The following is a 17,128-nucleotide window of genomic DNA, read 5'->3' as shown; positions in this document are numbered from 1 at the left end:
AAAATCACCTCTTCTCTCCTTTCTGCACCAAGGATATCTCACTGACTCCTTTTCCTTCTGAGGACCGGTTTCCAGTGAGAATGCTCATTACAATTAAAACAAGATTCCTAGTAGGGCTGCCTCTCCAGTTCTCAGGACATGTCTAGACGTAGCCTGAACCAGTAAAGATAATCCCGTTTAGGCTTAACCTGGGACTGCAACACCAGGTATTAAATGATTACCTAGTGGGTTTTATTTGGGACTTGAATTTTAGATAACCAGCTACGAAATGCTTATCCGGGACACATAAAGTGTGCCTCTTCTAGATGTGACTGCTGTACAGAATTTAGGGAAAAGAAAAACACACAAACAGAAAACAGACATACGTGACTGTCCAATGGTATAAAATATAAAAGGTAGTTGTCTGCGGATCAGGGAAGTAAAATATCCTGATCTTGGTGCTCACAAACCCTGTATTTATTACGATCTACATTCTCCCTATAATAAGCAACTTTCCTTTGGTGCCCACCCATAGCTCTCCCGCTTAGTTGGTTCCAATCCTTGATTCATGGAATTAAGAGTCTACCACTAAGGTAAGGGGCACCATTGGCTCAGTCAGTAGAGCATGTGACTCTTGATCTCAAAGTTGTGAGTTTGAGCCCTACGTTGGGTGTAAAGATTACTTAAACATAAAATCTTAAAAAAAAAAAAAGAAAGAAAGAAAGAAAGAAATGCACCTACAAATTTAGTTAGATCTTTCCAAATATTTCCCCATGTTCTCCCTGTCTCTTACCTCTGCACCTATCTCTCTAAAGATATCATTTTCCTGGAATATACCACATTCTGGTTATCCTCATTCGTATAGCAAATTCACCATTGACTTTCCACTTTTGTCATTTTATTCCCTTGGAATTTGTAGAAGCTGGGCCTTTTCTCCCTCTGATTATTTAAGAGTTCTCTCAGCATCGTTGGCAAATGGGATCGTTAAGCACCGTTTTTTGTTCAGTTATATTCCCCCAGATTACCACATAACTGAGGAACTTCCTCGTGTCTCTTAAACTTTTGCTCAACCGAAGCAACCAAAGTGGGGCTTACCATCACTGCCTAATTTAAAATCACAATCCTCCAATCTTCCCTTCCCCACGTTCTCCATTTCCTTCTCTCTGTTCTCAAGACTTCATTCTTTTTTTTTTTTTAAGATTTATGTATTTATTCATGAGAGACACAGAAGGAGAGGCAGAGACACAGGCAGGGGGAGAAGCAGACTCCCTGCGGGGAGCCCGATGGGGGGACTCGACCCAGGACCCCAGGATCACGCCCTGGGCCAAAGGCAGAAGCTCAATCACTGAGCCACCTAGGTGCCCTCTCCTTCATTCTTAGCACTTGTTACCTCCTAAGACAATATATCGTTTATTATGTGTCCTCTCTTAAACATCTTGAGGCCAGGGATTTTTGTGCCTTTGAGTCAATGTTACAGAAGAGTACTCTGTGTGGTAACTCAGAAAATATATGTTGACTTTATTGTATTGTCGCTGGTGACATTTTTTTCTCCACATATTTGCAACCTCAGTTTAATTGTAGGCTGAAGAGAAAATGGAAAAAAAAAGTTGTGTTTATTACAATGCAAGCAAAGACTTAAGTGTTCTTTCATCTAGCAAGGGCTAAAAGACAAGAATTGGGTTTTTTGTGCTATACTTTACCTCTGAAAGAAAATCCTCATGAAAAGAGGGCACTGCAGGATAAAGAAACAAAGTAAGGAAAACTTTCAAAGGAGTCCTGGCCCTCTAGCCAGACTCCTCACTTGGAGGGCAGTCCTGTATTCCCTCCCCAGCCCCCTGGACACTCTTCCCATCTGGTTCCCTTTGCTGCACAATTCACAGACCTCCCCAGCTCAGATTTCCTTGGAAAGAACTGATGGACAAAAGCACAATCACCTGATCACTGGCCACAAAACCTGTTGCTTCCCTCCATCTGTACACTTAGGCTCTGCCCTCCTGTCTGTTACAATAAAAAATGTTTATAGGCTCATAAAGGGCATCCACCATTTGTGGTCTGCATCCTATCTCCTGCTCAAAAACGTGTGACTATGAGAATAGCTCTTTTTTCTCCACCTCATAATAACTTTCTTACCTCTCCAATTCATCTTTCCCATCAACATACAGACATACTGTAATATTGCCCATCTTAAAAAACAAAACCCTCTGTCTCCAGAAATATTCTCATTTCTCTGCTCTCTGACAAGGTAAAACTTCATTAATCTCACCTTTTAATTTTCTCCTCCACCTATTCCAAGTAGGCTTTTATTTTTACCGCGAAAACATCTCCATCTTGCTAAATCCCAAAGTCCTCCTCAGAGCCCTGCCTCAGAGTCCTTCTTTCACACTTGTTGTTCTAGGCTCAGAGACAACTTACTCTCCTAGTCTTCTTTCCATTTCACTGGCCCCTCCTTCTCCTCTGCCTGGTCCCTAAATGTAGGCTTGTTGGAATGGATATACTATGTAAGGCTGGAAAACTCACCAGCTCCCATTCTGCGAGAGGACCTGGAAAACAATCTACCAAAATGGTCCAGCCTCACTGAGACCAATGGTGGGCTGTCCTCTGTAGCCCAGGCTGAGGGTTAGAGATGCTATTACACACTGGGGCTGGTTGCAATGAGGACCAGAGGATAAGAAAGAAAGGAAGCCAGGTGGCACCCCATAGCCATCAGAAACAAGGTGGGTTCAGTTATCATCATGGCTTGCAAAGTCTGAACAGGAGAGAGGAATGGAGAACAGGAAGGAAGAGTAAACTGGAGAGAACCATGGCAATGGTTAATAAGATTAATAATATTACCCACCTTAGTGTTAATTCATACCATAAAAGACATCAAGAAAGATCAGAAAGAGGCAAGACAGTCACCCAGTAAAGTCACAATCCCCTCCTCAGCTGGGCCTGAGCTGGTTCTCAATTCCAGAGCCCAGTAACTGAAGACAAGCCAGAGTGCTAGGACATGGAGCCCTGAAACACCTCAACAATTCAGTAGTGCATCCCCCATCCTTTTTCAATGGGACCTATGGACATTTAATCAAAGTGATCATGCACTGAGAAAAAGGGAACACCGGCCTGTGGAGGATTATTGGACACTAGGTCTGAACTGATTTTACGTCGAAGACCTAACTTGCCAACGGGGCCTCTTTTTAGAGTAGGAGTATAGGGGAGCCAGGCAATAAATGGAGTCTCAGCCTGGGTCCAGCCAACAGTGGGTCTTTCAGATTATCAGACCCACCCATGTCTGGTCCCTAAAAGTAAAGATGGAATGCACATACTTAGTGGTTGAAAGAACTGTTATGTTGGTTCCTAGGGGACATGTCAAGAGTAATACATTGGGCATCTGGGTGGCTCAGTTAGTGAAGCATCCGATTCTTGGTTTCAGCTCAAGTCATGATCTCAGGGTTATTGAGATTGAGCCCCACGTCAGGCTCTGATCTCAGCACAGAGAATCTGCATGGGGTTCTCTCCCTCTCCTTCCATGTGTTATAGTTTATTTATTTATTTTTTTTTAATTTTTATTTATTTATAATAGTCACAGAGAGAGAGAGAGAGAGAGAGAGAGAGAGGCAGAGACATAGGCAGAGGGAGAGGCAGGCTCCATGCACCGGGAGCCCGACGTGGGATTCGATCCTGGGTCTCCAGGATCGCGCCCTGGGCCAAAGGCAGGCGCTAAACCGCTGCGCCACCCAGGGATCCCTGTGTTATAGTTTAGAGAAGAGTGTGCTAAATACCTTTAGAAAGTCTCAAATAAAATAGAGGAGGGGCATCTGGCTGGCTCAGTTGGTGGAACGTGTGACTCTTGATCTTGGGGTTGTGAGTTTGAGCCCCACTTTGGGTGTAGAGATCACTTAAAAATAAGATCTTTAAACAAACAAATTGTGTTGTTTTCAGGTAAGGAGGAGGGTGAGATTTAAATCAGGCCTTGAAGCGTATAAAAGTGTCAAATATGAAGAGCTTGTTGGTGGAAGTGGAGGAGGAAGGAAGTTTAGTTTAGTTAGGGCAGGGAAGGGCATTCCTGGAAAAGTCACATGATAGGCAAAGGCATGCAAATAGTGTGGGGCCGAGCATGTAGATCAAGAGATGTGTGGCTACAAACATCTATGGCTACAAACTGTGTCCTTAAGATATATTCAATAAATTGTAACACACACACACACACACACACACACACACACATATACAATGCATGGAATATTATACAGCCTTTAAAAATGAGAGTGGCATTTTGAGACTGGCAATATGGAAGAGTATTCATCAGAAACACTAGGAATTGGGGGATCCCTGGGTGGCTCAGCGGTTTGGTGCCTGCCTTCGGCCCAGGGCGTGACCCTGGAGTCCCGGGATGGAGTCCCACATCGGGTTCCCTGCATTGGGGCCTGCTTCTCCCTCAGCCTGTGTCTCTGCCTCTTTCTCTGTGTCTCTCATAAATAAATAAATAAATAAAATCTTTAAAAAAAAAAAAAAAAAGAAACACTAGGAATTGAGATGCCTGGTTGGTTAAGGTGATATGTGAAAGTGCTTTGTCAACTATAAACCATTTCCCAGAAGGGATAACGGGGTGTGAAAAGAGAGCAACAAAAATAGCTTTAAGAAGAGAAGAGGATTGCAGGAAGGAATTTTTTCTGGCGAGAGCAAGAATTCAGTGCAGACTAAGAGGGGGGAGAGAATAAAAACAATTGATGGGGCAAGTCCTCAAGAAGATGCGATGGGTCAGAATCAGGGGAACGAGGAACCAGACGGGAAGGAGAAGAAAGTGGAGATAAAAACAGAAATTGTGCGCCGGAGAGGAAATTGTACCTCCTTGTCATATCCTGTGGTGAGAGCCAAAGCTTTGCCATGTGAAGGCAGAGGCTGTGCCTATTTCAAACCTTCACCTCCAGCCTCCTGCTGCAAGAAGAGAGGGAAGCTTTCAGCCACGAGCTTCCACCAACCATGGCACAGCCCTAGCTGCCCTGAGCATGCTTGTCCTGATTTCCTTTCTTCCAGGTTCAGCAGAGGAGCTGTCTCTGTTTCTACGCTGTGCTGGGGAATCGAGTCTTTCTTCCCCTGAGACCTTGACTCATCAATTATCCCTGCTCTCCCCTCTATCTTCAGTCCCTGTCTGGCTAGGGGATCCTTCTCAGCCTTTATGCCACCGCTTGTTAAATATCTCCTGGATGTTTCAAGGCAATCTCACACTCATCCTCTCTTTCCCTGCAAACCAGCTGCCCCATTGTGTTCTCTATTTCAGTTAGGACAACACACCCAGAATCCTGCTAGGCTTCCCAGGCTCCTCTGTCTTCACCCCAACAGTGAACCAATTACCGAATCCTTTTCACTTTACCTCTGACATCAACCGGGCATGCCTATCTTCCTCTTCATTTTCACCACTGCTATTTTAGTTTCTGGGATCAGTTTTCCTCGCCTGGTGCATTGCAGCCGTATCTTAACAGGTGCTCCTGATTCTGGCATCACCTACCATCACACCTACCCTTTACATCACTTTCCAGGTGATCTTTCAATATATATATCTGACCACATCACTCCTATACTTTAAATCTTTCAGGGCTTCTCATAAGGATACAGTTCAAAATTTTTGGGAAGGCATGCAATGCAATTCCTCATCATTTTCGTCTCCTGCCATAGTAAGAACGTAAGTTTTTGGTTCAGGCGATGTAACGCAGCGCCTATCAGGCCTCTGTGCTTTGAGTGTGCTGTGGCTCCTCCCTTCTGTCTGGGGGATACTCAGTCAGTGGTAGATCTGGCCCAGATATCATCCTCTCTGGAATATCTTCCCTGAGTTTCCCGTGCATAGTCCTGGACCATTTCATCTACGCGCCTAGAGCACCCTAGACAGGTACACTGATACCTCACTCCAGGATAGAGTTTATCTATCTCCCTCAGTAGATTATATAGTCCTTGATGAACTTTGCCTGATTTTATATTGTGTCCTTGGCACCTAACACAGGGGACGTCATATAGTTTATTGAAAGTCACCAAATGTTTATTGAAACAAGTATATGCTTAGACTCTGTGTTCTTGAGCCATGTACCAAGGAAGGCACACTACCTTCATTTTGAGACAACCTGCAGGTAAAAGATCATAAATGTCTAATAATACACATGACAAATGTAGTGCTTATGCACATGCTCCTGTTTGCAGACCACCTATCTTAATCTTTTCTTTCCAATCATTTCATGACATTTGTATGCAGCTTCCAGAACTGCGTTAGCCATTTCCATGCTAATATCTCAAGCATGTCTTTCTCCTACCATATTTTAATTTTCCCTCAAAGAACTCCTAAAACTATTAGTACTAATATCTTTTTAAAACTTGAATCACTTCCAAAATTTTCAGTGCTTAATTTTCTGAAACACAACACTGTTACAGCTGCAACACTGCATTTCTCATCGTTTGTCTTAAGTGATATTGCAACTTGTGGAATTTGAGAAATTAAATTTCCTGTTTCAAAATTCATGTAAGATTTGTCTTACAGAATTCCTCCGCAAAAATAACAACACTGGTACTTCCTAAAAGGCCAGATATAACTTCTTCATGTATTTTCCTCTTGTATTTATCTGAGTAATATAAATGCAAAACTAATTTCAGTGAACTGAAATAATTTCTTCCCTTCCAATAGTTGATTCAACAGCTACATCTACATCCTGGCTTTGGGATTTATCAAAAGGATAATATATGCATGTAGGTACATTTGTTTTTCTTTTCTTTAGGATTTCATTTATTTATGAGAGAGAGAGAGCATGAATGGGGCAAGGGGGGGCCAAGGGAAAGGGAGAAAGAGAATCTCAAGCAGACTCCCTACTGAGCAAGGAGCCTGATGTGGGACTTGATCCTAAGATCTTGAGATCAGGCCCTGAGTCAAAGGCAGATGCTTAACCAATTGAGACACCCAGAAGCCCCTACATCTGTCTTTCTGATACATCTCACAAAATAAGCTGTCTCTGGTTCCTTTGTTTAAATTCAGAACTAGGGGAACCTGGGTGGCTCAGTGGTTGAGGGTCCTGCCTTTGGCTCAGGTCATGATCCCACGGTCCTGGGATTGAGTCCTGCATTAGGCTCCCTCTGGGGAGCCTGCTCCTCCCTCTGCCTCTCTCATGAGTAAATAAATAAAATCTTAAAAAATATAAATTCAGAACTAATTCCTCAAAACTGTGTTAAAGTAGAAATTATAAGGATTCCATCTCAGAAGGCCAGTCCTCTCCTGTCATCTGGGGTTTAACTCCAAAGGACTTCAGAATTAGTGTCTTAATATTTGGTTGGTAATAGGAAGAGCCTGCCTATTAAGAGAGGAAAAGGATGTCACACAGGGGGAAACGAAAAGTTGAAATGACACACGTTACTATTTTTATGTGTCATTAAAGGCTTGATAATATGGAAGTGGTATTCTGTGTGAATGAAAATAGACATTTGGACAAGAAGCCACTGCATTCCTCTGTTTATGCTAATGTAGAATAGATTTCATTGTTCATGGGAATAAATTAGAAGAAAAATAATCACATTTTTTTGGAATGTAAAATTTCATCATTTATACAGATTTTAATGTATCATTTGTATGATCAGCCTGGGTACTATACTTAATAATGACTCTGCTCCTGGATTGGTTGACAAAAAATGATTAATGTTTAATCTTCAGTCCTGTTTAATCTAAATAATTTCTATTTCTTCTAAAATATCTGGCATCTAAAAATGAAAAAAATGTATCTTTAATTTTTAGGAAACACAGACATTCAGTGACAGAGCAGCTGATTCTTGATTACATGTGGAATTCTTGATTACATATACAATTATATTCCATAAACAGCTCATTCTTAAATACACATGGAAAAGGGGTACTGCATATAGATAGATGAACTTCACAGGTAATACCAATACTATATTTTAATAAATATTTTTGTTTGTTTCAGTCTTTTTCCCATTAAGGAACATGACAAGGAACAAGGATGGTTGAGTTTCATCTTTCTTGGTCTGGTTGCCGGTGGACAGAATGAAGAAAAAGGAATAGAAGCAAGAATCTAAGGGGCACCTGGGGGCTCAGTTAGTCATGTGTGTGCCTTTGGCTTGGGTTACGATCCCAAGGTCCTGAGATGGAGCCCTGTATCAGGCTCCCTGATTAGTGGGGAATCTGCTTCTGCCTCTGCTCCTCCCCTCTGCTCATACTCTCCCTCTGGCTGGCTCTCTCTCTGTGTCAAATAAATAAAATCTTAAAAAAAAAAAAAGAAGAATCTAAATAATTCATGAAGTTATTTACCAGCACAGTATAACTAAAAATCAGTAGTATTAAGGTGTTCTCATAACTCAACTATTAGAACAGCGGGGGCTCATATAGAGACATGGCCTTTGATTGTACCCCCTTTCCACAAAGCTATGCCACATATAAGCCATGGGTTTCCATGAATACATACCTTTGGCCCAGGGTGGGAATTAGGATTTAGTATGATTTTTAAAGATTTTATTTATTTATTCATGAGAGACACAGAGAGATATAGGCAGAGGGAGAAGCAGGCCCCATGCAGGGAGTCCAATGAGGGACTGGATCCGGGGACTCCAGGATCATGCCCTGAACTGAAGGCAGACGCTTAACTGCTGAGCCACCCAGGCATCCCAGGATTTAGTATCAGTGGGAACTAGGAATTAGTAATTCCTTCTATTAGAAATTACTCCAGCACGGGTAGCATTGGTCCTGGGTCCTGAGTCTATCTGACACTTCTTCTTATTTTGTACCTATTATAGTATAGGTACTTGGAGATAACAAAATGAATATGAGGGCATCCCTGCACTAAAAGGGTTCTAGTCAAGTCAAGGGACACATAAGCAGAGAAGAGTTATAACAAAATGTTGCAGGTGCTATTTTGTCAGAGGGTACAGTGTGGGCACCTGGTAGGAAGCTGGTCAGTTCCATCTGGGAGACAGGGCAGGAGAGGCTTCATGGAGGAGCTGGAACGTGAGCTGGCAGGTGAGTTTGTGAGGTGGGAACTGAAGTTAGAGGACAAAAGGAGTTGAGAGAGAGCAGTCATGGCAGGACATGGGCAATAACAGGAAGGCATAAAAATAGCAGAGCATGTTTGGAAAGTGGCAATTGCTTAGATATGGTTGGGTGTATTATGGTGAGGAGGAAGCAGTGAATGAGAAGACTGGATAGGAAGGTGAAGGCCAGGTCACAGAGGACCTTATATGCTGTGCTAGGGAGCTCAATCTGATCCAGAATGCAAGGGAGAACCATTGAAGGGTTGTATGTAGGGAAAGGGCATCATCCTATTTGCTTCTGAAAGATCACTGTCTACTCAGTGGAGGATGAAAGGAAGAGGCACCAAGCTGGAGGCAGAAACACCAAGTAGATGACTGTCATAGGCCAGATAAGAAGTGATGAGGGCCTGATATGAAGCAGTAGCTATAGGGATGAAGTGAAGAGGACCAGTGCAAGGACAACCTCAGAGGGAGGGCTTCCCTGTTATAGGACACAAATGATCAGAGGCTGAAAAGCCCTCGTCTGAGGACAGAAAGGAAAGCTAAGCTGAACACTCCTGAAATTTAATCTTGTGCTACTGTTGAGTTACAGGGAGATATAACATTCTTTATAATGATCATCAATATGACCTACCATGGTCATGGACTTTGGATGATTTTCTAACCTTCCGGGTCTGTAGGAGACAGAAAGAGAATAATGTGGAAAAAAAACAAAAAACAAAAAACAAAAAAACGGTGGTGGCAGTGGCGGTGAGGAGGGCTAAAACGGTGAGTGAATCTAGTGAGCAAGTACACCATTATTTAAAATACTCTTGCCCTCACTTGCAAGGAGAAATTGCCACTTAGGATAGAACTCTGAGACCCTAAAAGATTAAGAGAAAGCTTTTCAGTGTGTAATATATGGATCAGTCTCATTGGAATTAAGTAAGTATATCGAACCACAGTCTTGTTATGCTTAACATTCTCAGGGATTTCTTTAGGATAAGTTTCTGGCTCCTTGAAAGTGATAAAGAACTAAAGGCAAAAAAGAAAAAAAAAACATCTGAAACTATTAATATGATATACTTGCTTTTATCTCTTATTTCCCACTGTTTCCTCTACCGAAGACAATTGGCACCAGGAGCATCATAATTCTGAGACGGTGCAGAGGTAGTCTAAAGCACATTGCCATTGTTGAATTTATTGAGGAGCATGGGGAGCTTCAAGGATGGTGGCTGAAGGCTCCTGTAGGTCTCCGATTTTCTAAGGAACAGCCTTGATCAGCTGGAAAGGGCCTTGACAGCTCTTCTGCTCCAGCTCACCCTCTGGCTTCAAGGACACTCTAAATCAATACAAATGGGCCTCAAAATCCATGGTATAATAAGCTAAGTATAAATAAACAACTATCTGAATTAGTGAAATGTATGAAATTTATATGCTAATTTTATTTTAAAATAATTCTGGGGGGTGGGGGGCAGCCCCGGTGGCGCAGCGGTTTAGCGCCGCCTGCAGCCTGGGGTGTGATCCTGGAGACCCAGGATCGAGTCCCACATCTGGCTTCCTGCATGGAGCCTGCTTCTCCCTCTGCCTGTGTCTCTGCCTCTCTTTGCTCTCTCTGAATGAATAAATAAATAAATCTTTAAAAAAAATAAAATAATTCTGGGGAAAAAAATTCCACAGTTTCTATCAGAACTTGAAGAAGATTGATACCCAGGGTTTTTTTTTTTTTTTTTTTTTAAGATTTTATTTATTTACTTAGAGAGAGAGAGAGAGAGAGAGAGCATGCACAAACACAGGTAGAGGAGAGGGACAGAGGGAGATGCAGGGCTCAATCCTGGGACCCTGGGATCATGACCTGAGCCACCCAGGTGCCCCCACACTCAGTTTAAATTAGCAGTTACTGAACATCTGTAATATGCCAGGCATCAGATTCTTTCATATTAGGGGGAAAAAATCATAGTTAACCAATCGCTTTTGCAAATACTTGGTTAACTACGATTTTTGTATTGCAACTGGTACGCTGAACATTCACGACTCATGACGTAGTCAAAGTGCAACTTTAACGTCTGCCTCCCATTTCTACTTTAGACTTTCTTCATTCAGGGGAGCGTTTTCATTGCCCTTGGCTGAATATGCAGCAGGCCCACTGAAGTTTTTTTGCTTACTCTAAGATAAGGTCACAGTCCTCACTGTGAGGCATGCACACAATCTCAATTCAGTAAGCAGGACGTCTAGTCTAAAAATTAATAAATCCTTTAATCATCATTCAAAAGTAGGATTCCTTGTCCCCCTTCTCCCCTGAGCTAGGCCTTGTAGTTGGTGGATGCCACCTGCTACTGGAGGCCAATTTCTGCTCTCTTTGTTCTCTACCTTCTCCATTTGCAAGAGGAGGGCGAAGTAAGGTGATAGGACATTTTTACTTGGCTTGGTGGCTTCAGAGTCTCTGGGTGTAGAAAGCAGCTAAACTGATTCTTTCTTTGTGGAGCTTGCCACGGCTAGGGACCACCTCCTACAGCTCTCCCTGACTGAGGCGGATGCACCTCTCTTCTAGTGGCCACTCAATAGTCCTTCACAAGCCCCCAAGAATCTGGCATTCCCTTCTAGCCTCTAGCTGCTGGTGTCCCTCCAGGCAGCTTCAGGCAGAGCCCAAAATAACTCAGCTCCCTCCTGCCTGGTTCTTCACAAACTATCACACACATGTTTTGTCCTGGTGACAAGCTCAGAAAGAGCAGGCCACCCCAACAGCCTTGCTCTGGGGCTGCCACGCTTGCTTTAGTTTTCTCAGGCATGGTGCGTCACTGATCCCGTTTTCCAACTTTTAGGAAATGCAAATCAAAGCTCTCCAGGTGATCTTCTGGAAACCCCCTTGCCAGGATTTAGATGAAAGAGGTAGAACTGGGGCACCTGGGCGGCTCAATCAGTTAGGCATCTGCCTTTTGCTCAGGTCCTGATCCCAGGGTTCTGGGATAGAGCCTCACATGAGGCTCCCTGCTTAGTGAACAGTTGGCTTCTTGCTCTCCTGCTGCCCCTCCTCCTGCTTGTGTGAGCTCTCTCTCTCAAATAAACTGAAAAAAAAAAAAAAAAAAAAAAAAAAAAAGGAGGTAGAATTACTTGGGGGTGATGGGAATTCACAACATGATGGATTCAAAGAAATTTCTTCTCCAGTCTTCCCTATTCTCCACACTTTTTATATATTGGATCTGGCCAAGAGATACGAGTCATGAAACAGGTTCTTTGAATTTTCTTTCAGAAACGCTGCACATGGGGGAAAACTCACTCTTACTTTAAGAACTGGTAACTGTTTTATTAACACCAGGGACTAGGCCAGGAAGGATCTCATTTTAACATCCTACTATGGTCTTAACCCCATAGGGTTGTGCATATACCTTGTAACACCAAATCTACAGAAATAAAGGATCATAAGTTTAACATTAGTGTAGAAAATATGATCATAAAATACATATGTAAGCTCTTTTGCTGTAGACAAAATCTTAGCTCCTAATCTTTATAGAATCTTCCTTAGAGGTGACTGTAAATTCTACGAGAATAGGTAATCTGGCTTTCCAATTCAACTTCTACAAAAATCATTTATCAAACTACTATCTAATGCTAGCCAAAATGCTAAGGACTTGCATACAGTTCATCTTAAGAGAAGGAAAAAAGGTTTTTTACTGTATTATTTATATACTTATGTTTTAAAGTTAAAGACATTTTTAGAAAAAAAAAAAAAGAAAAACTTAACTTGGTTTTCTTGCTCTCTCTCTGGGCCTCCTAATTAAATCTTCCAAATGTTTATTTCTCTCTTCTAAACTGAAGGGGAAAACAATTGAATTTTATGACTCAAATTGACTTTCCTAAACTAATATTTTGTTGGACTCACTGGAGGATTTGAGAAGATGAATATAAATGGCAAATCTAGCTTTTGGTGTCTCATCCATCTACCTCACCATACGACCATTTGGGATTCTTTGCTGGCAACTCAGTAATTTAATCAATTTCTCCCTTTAGAGGTTCCAGTAGTGAGGAGGGAAAGTAGATAGTAGTAAACCTATAAAGTGACAGTTTGATGTTCTATTCATTTACACAGACAGTGGGTAGATAACTGATCCCTTTACACAGGAAACTCAACATAATCCTGGGGGGTAATATGTTAAAAACACAGCCCCTGAACTGTGAAATGCTGTAACATGAGGAAATATGTAATAGTGTCATAGGAAGGATCACAGCACTCAGGTGTTTGTTAAAAATTTACTTGCGTTCTGCTTTTATGGCTTCTAGCAAGAGAGATACCAGCAGGTTTCCTTCTTGCCTCTAGGAGGGCAAATTTAATTAAAATAGTCTCTTCCCAAACTCACTTTCCCATCCAGGGACAGTTTATTACTTTCCTGTCGTGGCTGTAACAAATTGCTACAAACTTGGTGGATTGGAACAACACACATTTATTTGGGAGGTCAGAAGTCTGAGATCAGATGCACTGGGCTAAAATCAAGGTGTCAGCAAGGACGTGCTCCCTCCGGAGGCTCAGGACTATTCTTTGGCTTGTTTTTTCCATCATCTCTGGCTGCTGTCCTAATTCCTTGGTTCCTGGCTTGTCAGCACATCGCCTTTTCAGCCTGCTTCCTGGCTTGATCACATTGCCTTCTTATAACAATTGTGACTGCATTTAGGGTTTCCCCAAATAATCCAGGATAATCTTACCATCTCGAGATCCTTAATTTAATCACATCTGCAAAGTCTCTTTTGTCAAATAAGGACACATTCATAAGTCCCAGGGAACTGGATTTGGGTATCTTTGGAAAGCCATTATTCAGCCTACCATAGAGATAGGAAGTGCTCTTCTTGCAGGAGTCATAACCTCAAATGCCTATGGAAGAGTCGGGCAAGTATGTGAAATGAGTGAAGTCAGCTAAAGAAGATTTGGGCAAACCAGCGAGCATATACTTCAATTGTAGAGGCCATTTTTAGACAACAGGCTTGAGAAATGGAAACCGGATTAAAGCAAAAGGCCTCAAAGTGACCCCAACCCCCAGGCTGAATAGAGATAGGCCCATCTGGCAACCCACCTTGAAACATCCATAAGCCCTAGCTGACCAATGGGTTACATGCAACCAGGCACAACCAAAGATGGGAAAATTTCAAATGTCCCATACTTCACCGTTCCCCTTTAGATACAGACCCCACCCATTGCCTCCTGGCAGACAGTCTCTGCTTTGCTGTCCTGCCCGCTGCTCCTTTGCGATGTATTCTATTGAATTTATTGAATAAACTTCTGCCTCCAGTGAATTCTTTCACTGCTTGGGCACCCCAGCTTCTGCTGGATAGGGTTACCCCACGTTTGGGGGCTCCTATCTGATGGAGAGAGACACCACACCTACTCCCGGCCTAAAGGACAGAGTTACTACTTGGCTCTTGCCTGATGTTGTCATGTGGGAATGTTGCAGCAATGATGGCAGATCTTAATTTTATTTTATTTTTTTATTTTTATTTTTTAAAAGATTTTATTTATTTATTTATTTATTTATTTATTTATTTATTTATTTATTTATATATTCATGAGAGACAGAGAAAGGCAGAGACACAGGCAGAAGGAGAAGCAGGCTCCACACATGGAGCCCGACATGGGACTCAATCCCGCGTCTCCAGGATCAGGCCCCAGGCGGAAGGCAGCGCTAAGCCACTGAGCCACCTGGGCTGCCCCCAGATCTTAATTTTAAAGAGGAGATGGGAACCTAAAATTGTACAGGAGATCTTCCTTTTTAAACATTGACAATATTTCAAAAATACTTTAAGCATTATTATACGGACCAAACAAAACACAACTGCCTCAGGAGATAAGACGTGTAGGGTGTCATTCTGAAACCTCAGCGTTATTGTCCAGAGATATCAGGCTTTTGTTTTCAAAGGCTAAGGAGGAGACATTGTCCAATCCAGGAGGAGATGACAATATTAAATAGATCCTTTATTCCCAGTTTTAATTTATCATTTTGTCCCTTCTCAGAGTTCTTTAAACTAGTCTATGGTCCTTTTGAATTTCCATATGAATTTCGGGATCCACTTGTCAATTTGTTTTAAAAACCTGTTGGAATTTTTATTGGGACTACACTGAATCTAGAGATCAGCTTGAGGAAAAATGAAATCTTACAATATCAAGTCTGAAGAGCCATGAAAAGGTGTATTTCTCCATTTATCTAGGTCTTCTTTATGCTTTCTCTATAATGTTGTATACTTTTCACATTTTTTTTGTCAAATTTATCCTATGTAATTCGTATTTTCAGTGCTTTTAGAAATGTTTTTTAAAAGTTTAAATTTCTGAGTGTCCACTGCTAGCACACAGAAGTACAACTGATTTTCATATATTGATCTTGTGTCCTACAACTTTGTTAATCTCTTAATAACCTTAGTAGCTTTCTGTAGATTTCATCAGATTTTCTACACAGATGATCATGTCATTTAAAAATTTATTCATTTTTGCTTGATCATTTCCAACTTGAACGTCTTTTCCTTCTAATTGCACTCGGCTGAACTTCCTGTCCAATGTGAATAGAAGTCTTATTTCTGATCTAAAAAAAGTATTCAGTCTCTCCTCATTAAGTATGATTTTAATAGTATTTTTTCTATGGATGCTCTTCATCATATTGAATGAATTCCCTTCTATTCCTAGTTTGTTTGGAGTTTGTATCAGGAATGGATTTTGTGAAATGTTTTTTTCTGTCCGATGATCACATGCTTTTTCCTTCTTTCTTTTTTCGTATGTTGCCTTACATTAATAGAATTACTTAACAGAGCTGACTCCCCCCTTTTTAGCCATATAAGGTAGCATTTACAGGTTTCAGGGTTTAGGACATGGATATCTTCTAGGGAGCCATTTTTTTCTATCTGCCACAATTATTGTTCTGCCATTTACTTTTACCTCCCTTTTGCTCACACCAATTTTTTTCATCAAAAAAGAAAAAACAGAAGTCAAAGAAATACAATGAATTTGCCTATAAATAGAGCAGTATTGATGCTCTTTTAATGTGCTATATATTTAAATGTGGCTATTTTGTTGGTTACAAATTTTGTTTCATTTATTTATTATTTTTTTAAAAGAATTTATTTATTTACTCATGAGAGACACAGAGAGTGAGGCAGAGACATAGGCAGAGGGAGAAGGAGCCTCCCTGCGGGGAAACCAGTGGGGGACTCGATCCTTGTGACCTAAGCCAAAGGCAGATGCTCAATCACTGAGCCACCCAGGCATTACAAGTTTTAAAAGGTAAACAATTGTTCACCTTATTCTCTGGGATCAAGGTGTATAAACCATGGATATATATATACATATATATATATATATATATTTTTTTTTTTTAATTTAAGAGACAGAGAGAGTACGAGCAGGGAGAGGGGTGGGATAGAGGGACAGGGAGAAGCAGAGTCCCCACCAAGCAGAGAGTCTGACTAGGGGCTCAATCCCAGGACCCTGGGATCATGACCTGAGCCAAAGGCAGACCTTTAACTGACTGAGCCACTCAGGTGCCCCCCACGGATTTTTTTTTAATTTTTTTATTTATTTATGATAGTCACAGAGAGACAGAGAGAGAGGCAGAGACACAGGCAGAGGGAGAAACAGGCTCCATGCACCGGGAACCTGACGTGGGATTCGATCCCGGGTCTCCAGGATCGCGCCCTGGGCCAAAGGCAAGCGCCAAACCACTGCGCCACCCAGGGATCCCCCCAACGGATTTTTAAAAAGATTTTATTTATTTGGAGGGGGGCAGTGAGAGAGGCAGAGAGAGAGAATCTCAAGTAGACACTGTGCTGAGAACAGAGCCTGATGCCAGGCTCCATATCATGACCTGACATCATGACCTGAGCCAAAACTAAGAGTCACTTAACCAACTGAGCCACCCAGGCGCCCCAAACCATGGATTTTAATAGTATGTTCAAGCCAAGCAAATATTGTTGATCACCCTGTACTCAGACTATGAAGGAATGAGGAAGAAAGGTTGTGGATTTTTCACTCTTGAATTTTCTGTGATTTCTGATTTGGTTTTGCATGGAAAAACATTTATAGGGACTTCACATGGGTAGAAACCACAGTTGCTGTGAAAGGGCTGGAAATGTTACCTGTGAATGCAGTGTTGTCTGTAGGAGAGAGAGTATTGGAGGTATTTTTCTAGGACTCAGCGGGTAGTCT

The sequence above is a fragment of the Vulpes vulpes genome, chromosome 12, assembly GCF_048418805.1.
Source record: "Vulpes vulpes isolate BD-2025 chromosome 12, VulVul3, whole genome shotgun sequence".
Taxonomy (NCBI): Eukaryota; Metazoa; Chordata; class Mammalia; order Carnivora; family Canidae; genus Vulpes; species Vulpes vulpes.
The sequence above is the reverse complement of the archived record's forward strand: the minus strand, read 5'-3'. Positions refer to the sequence as shown.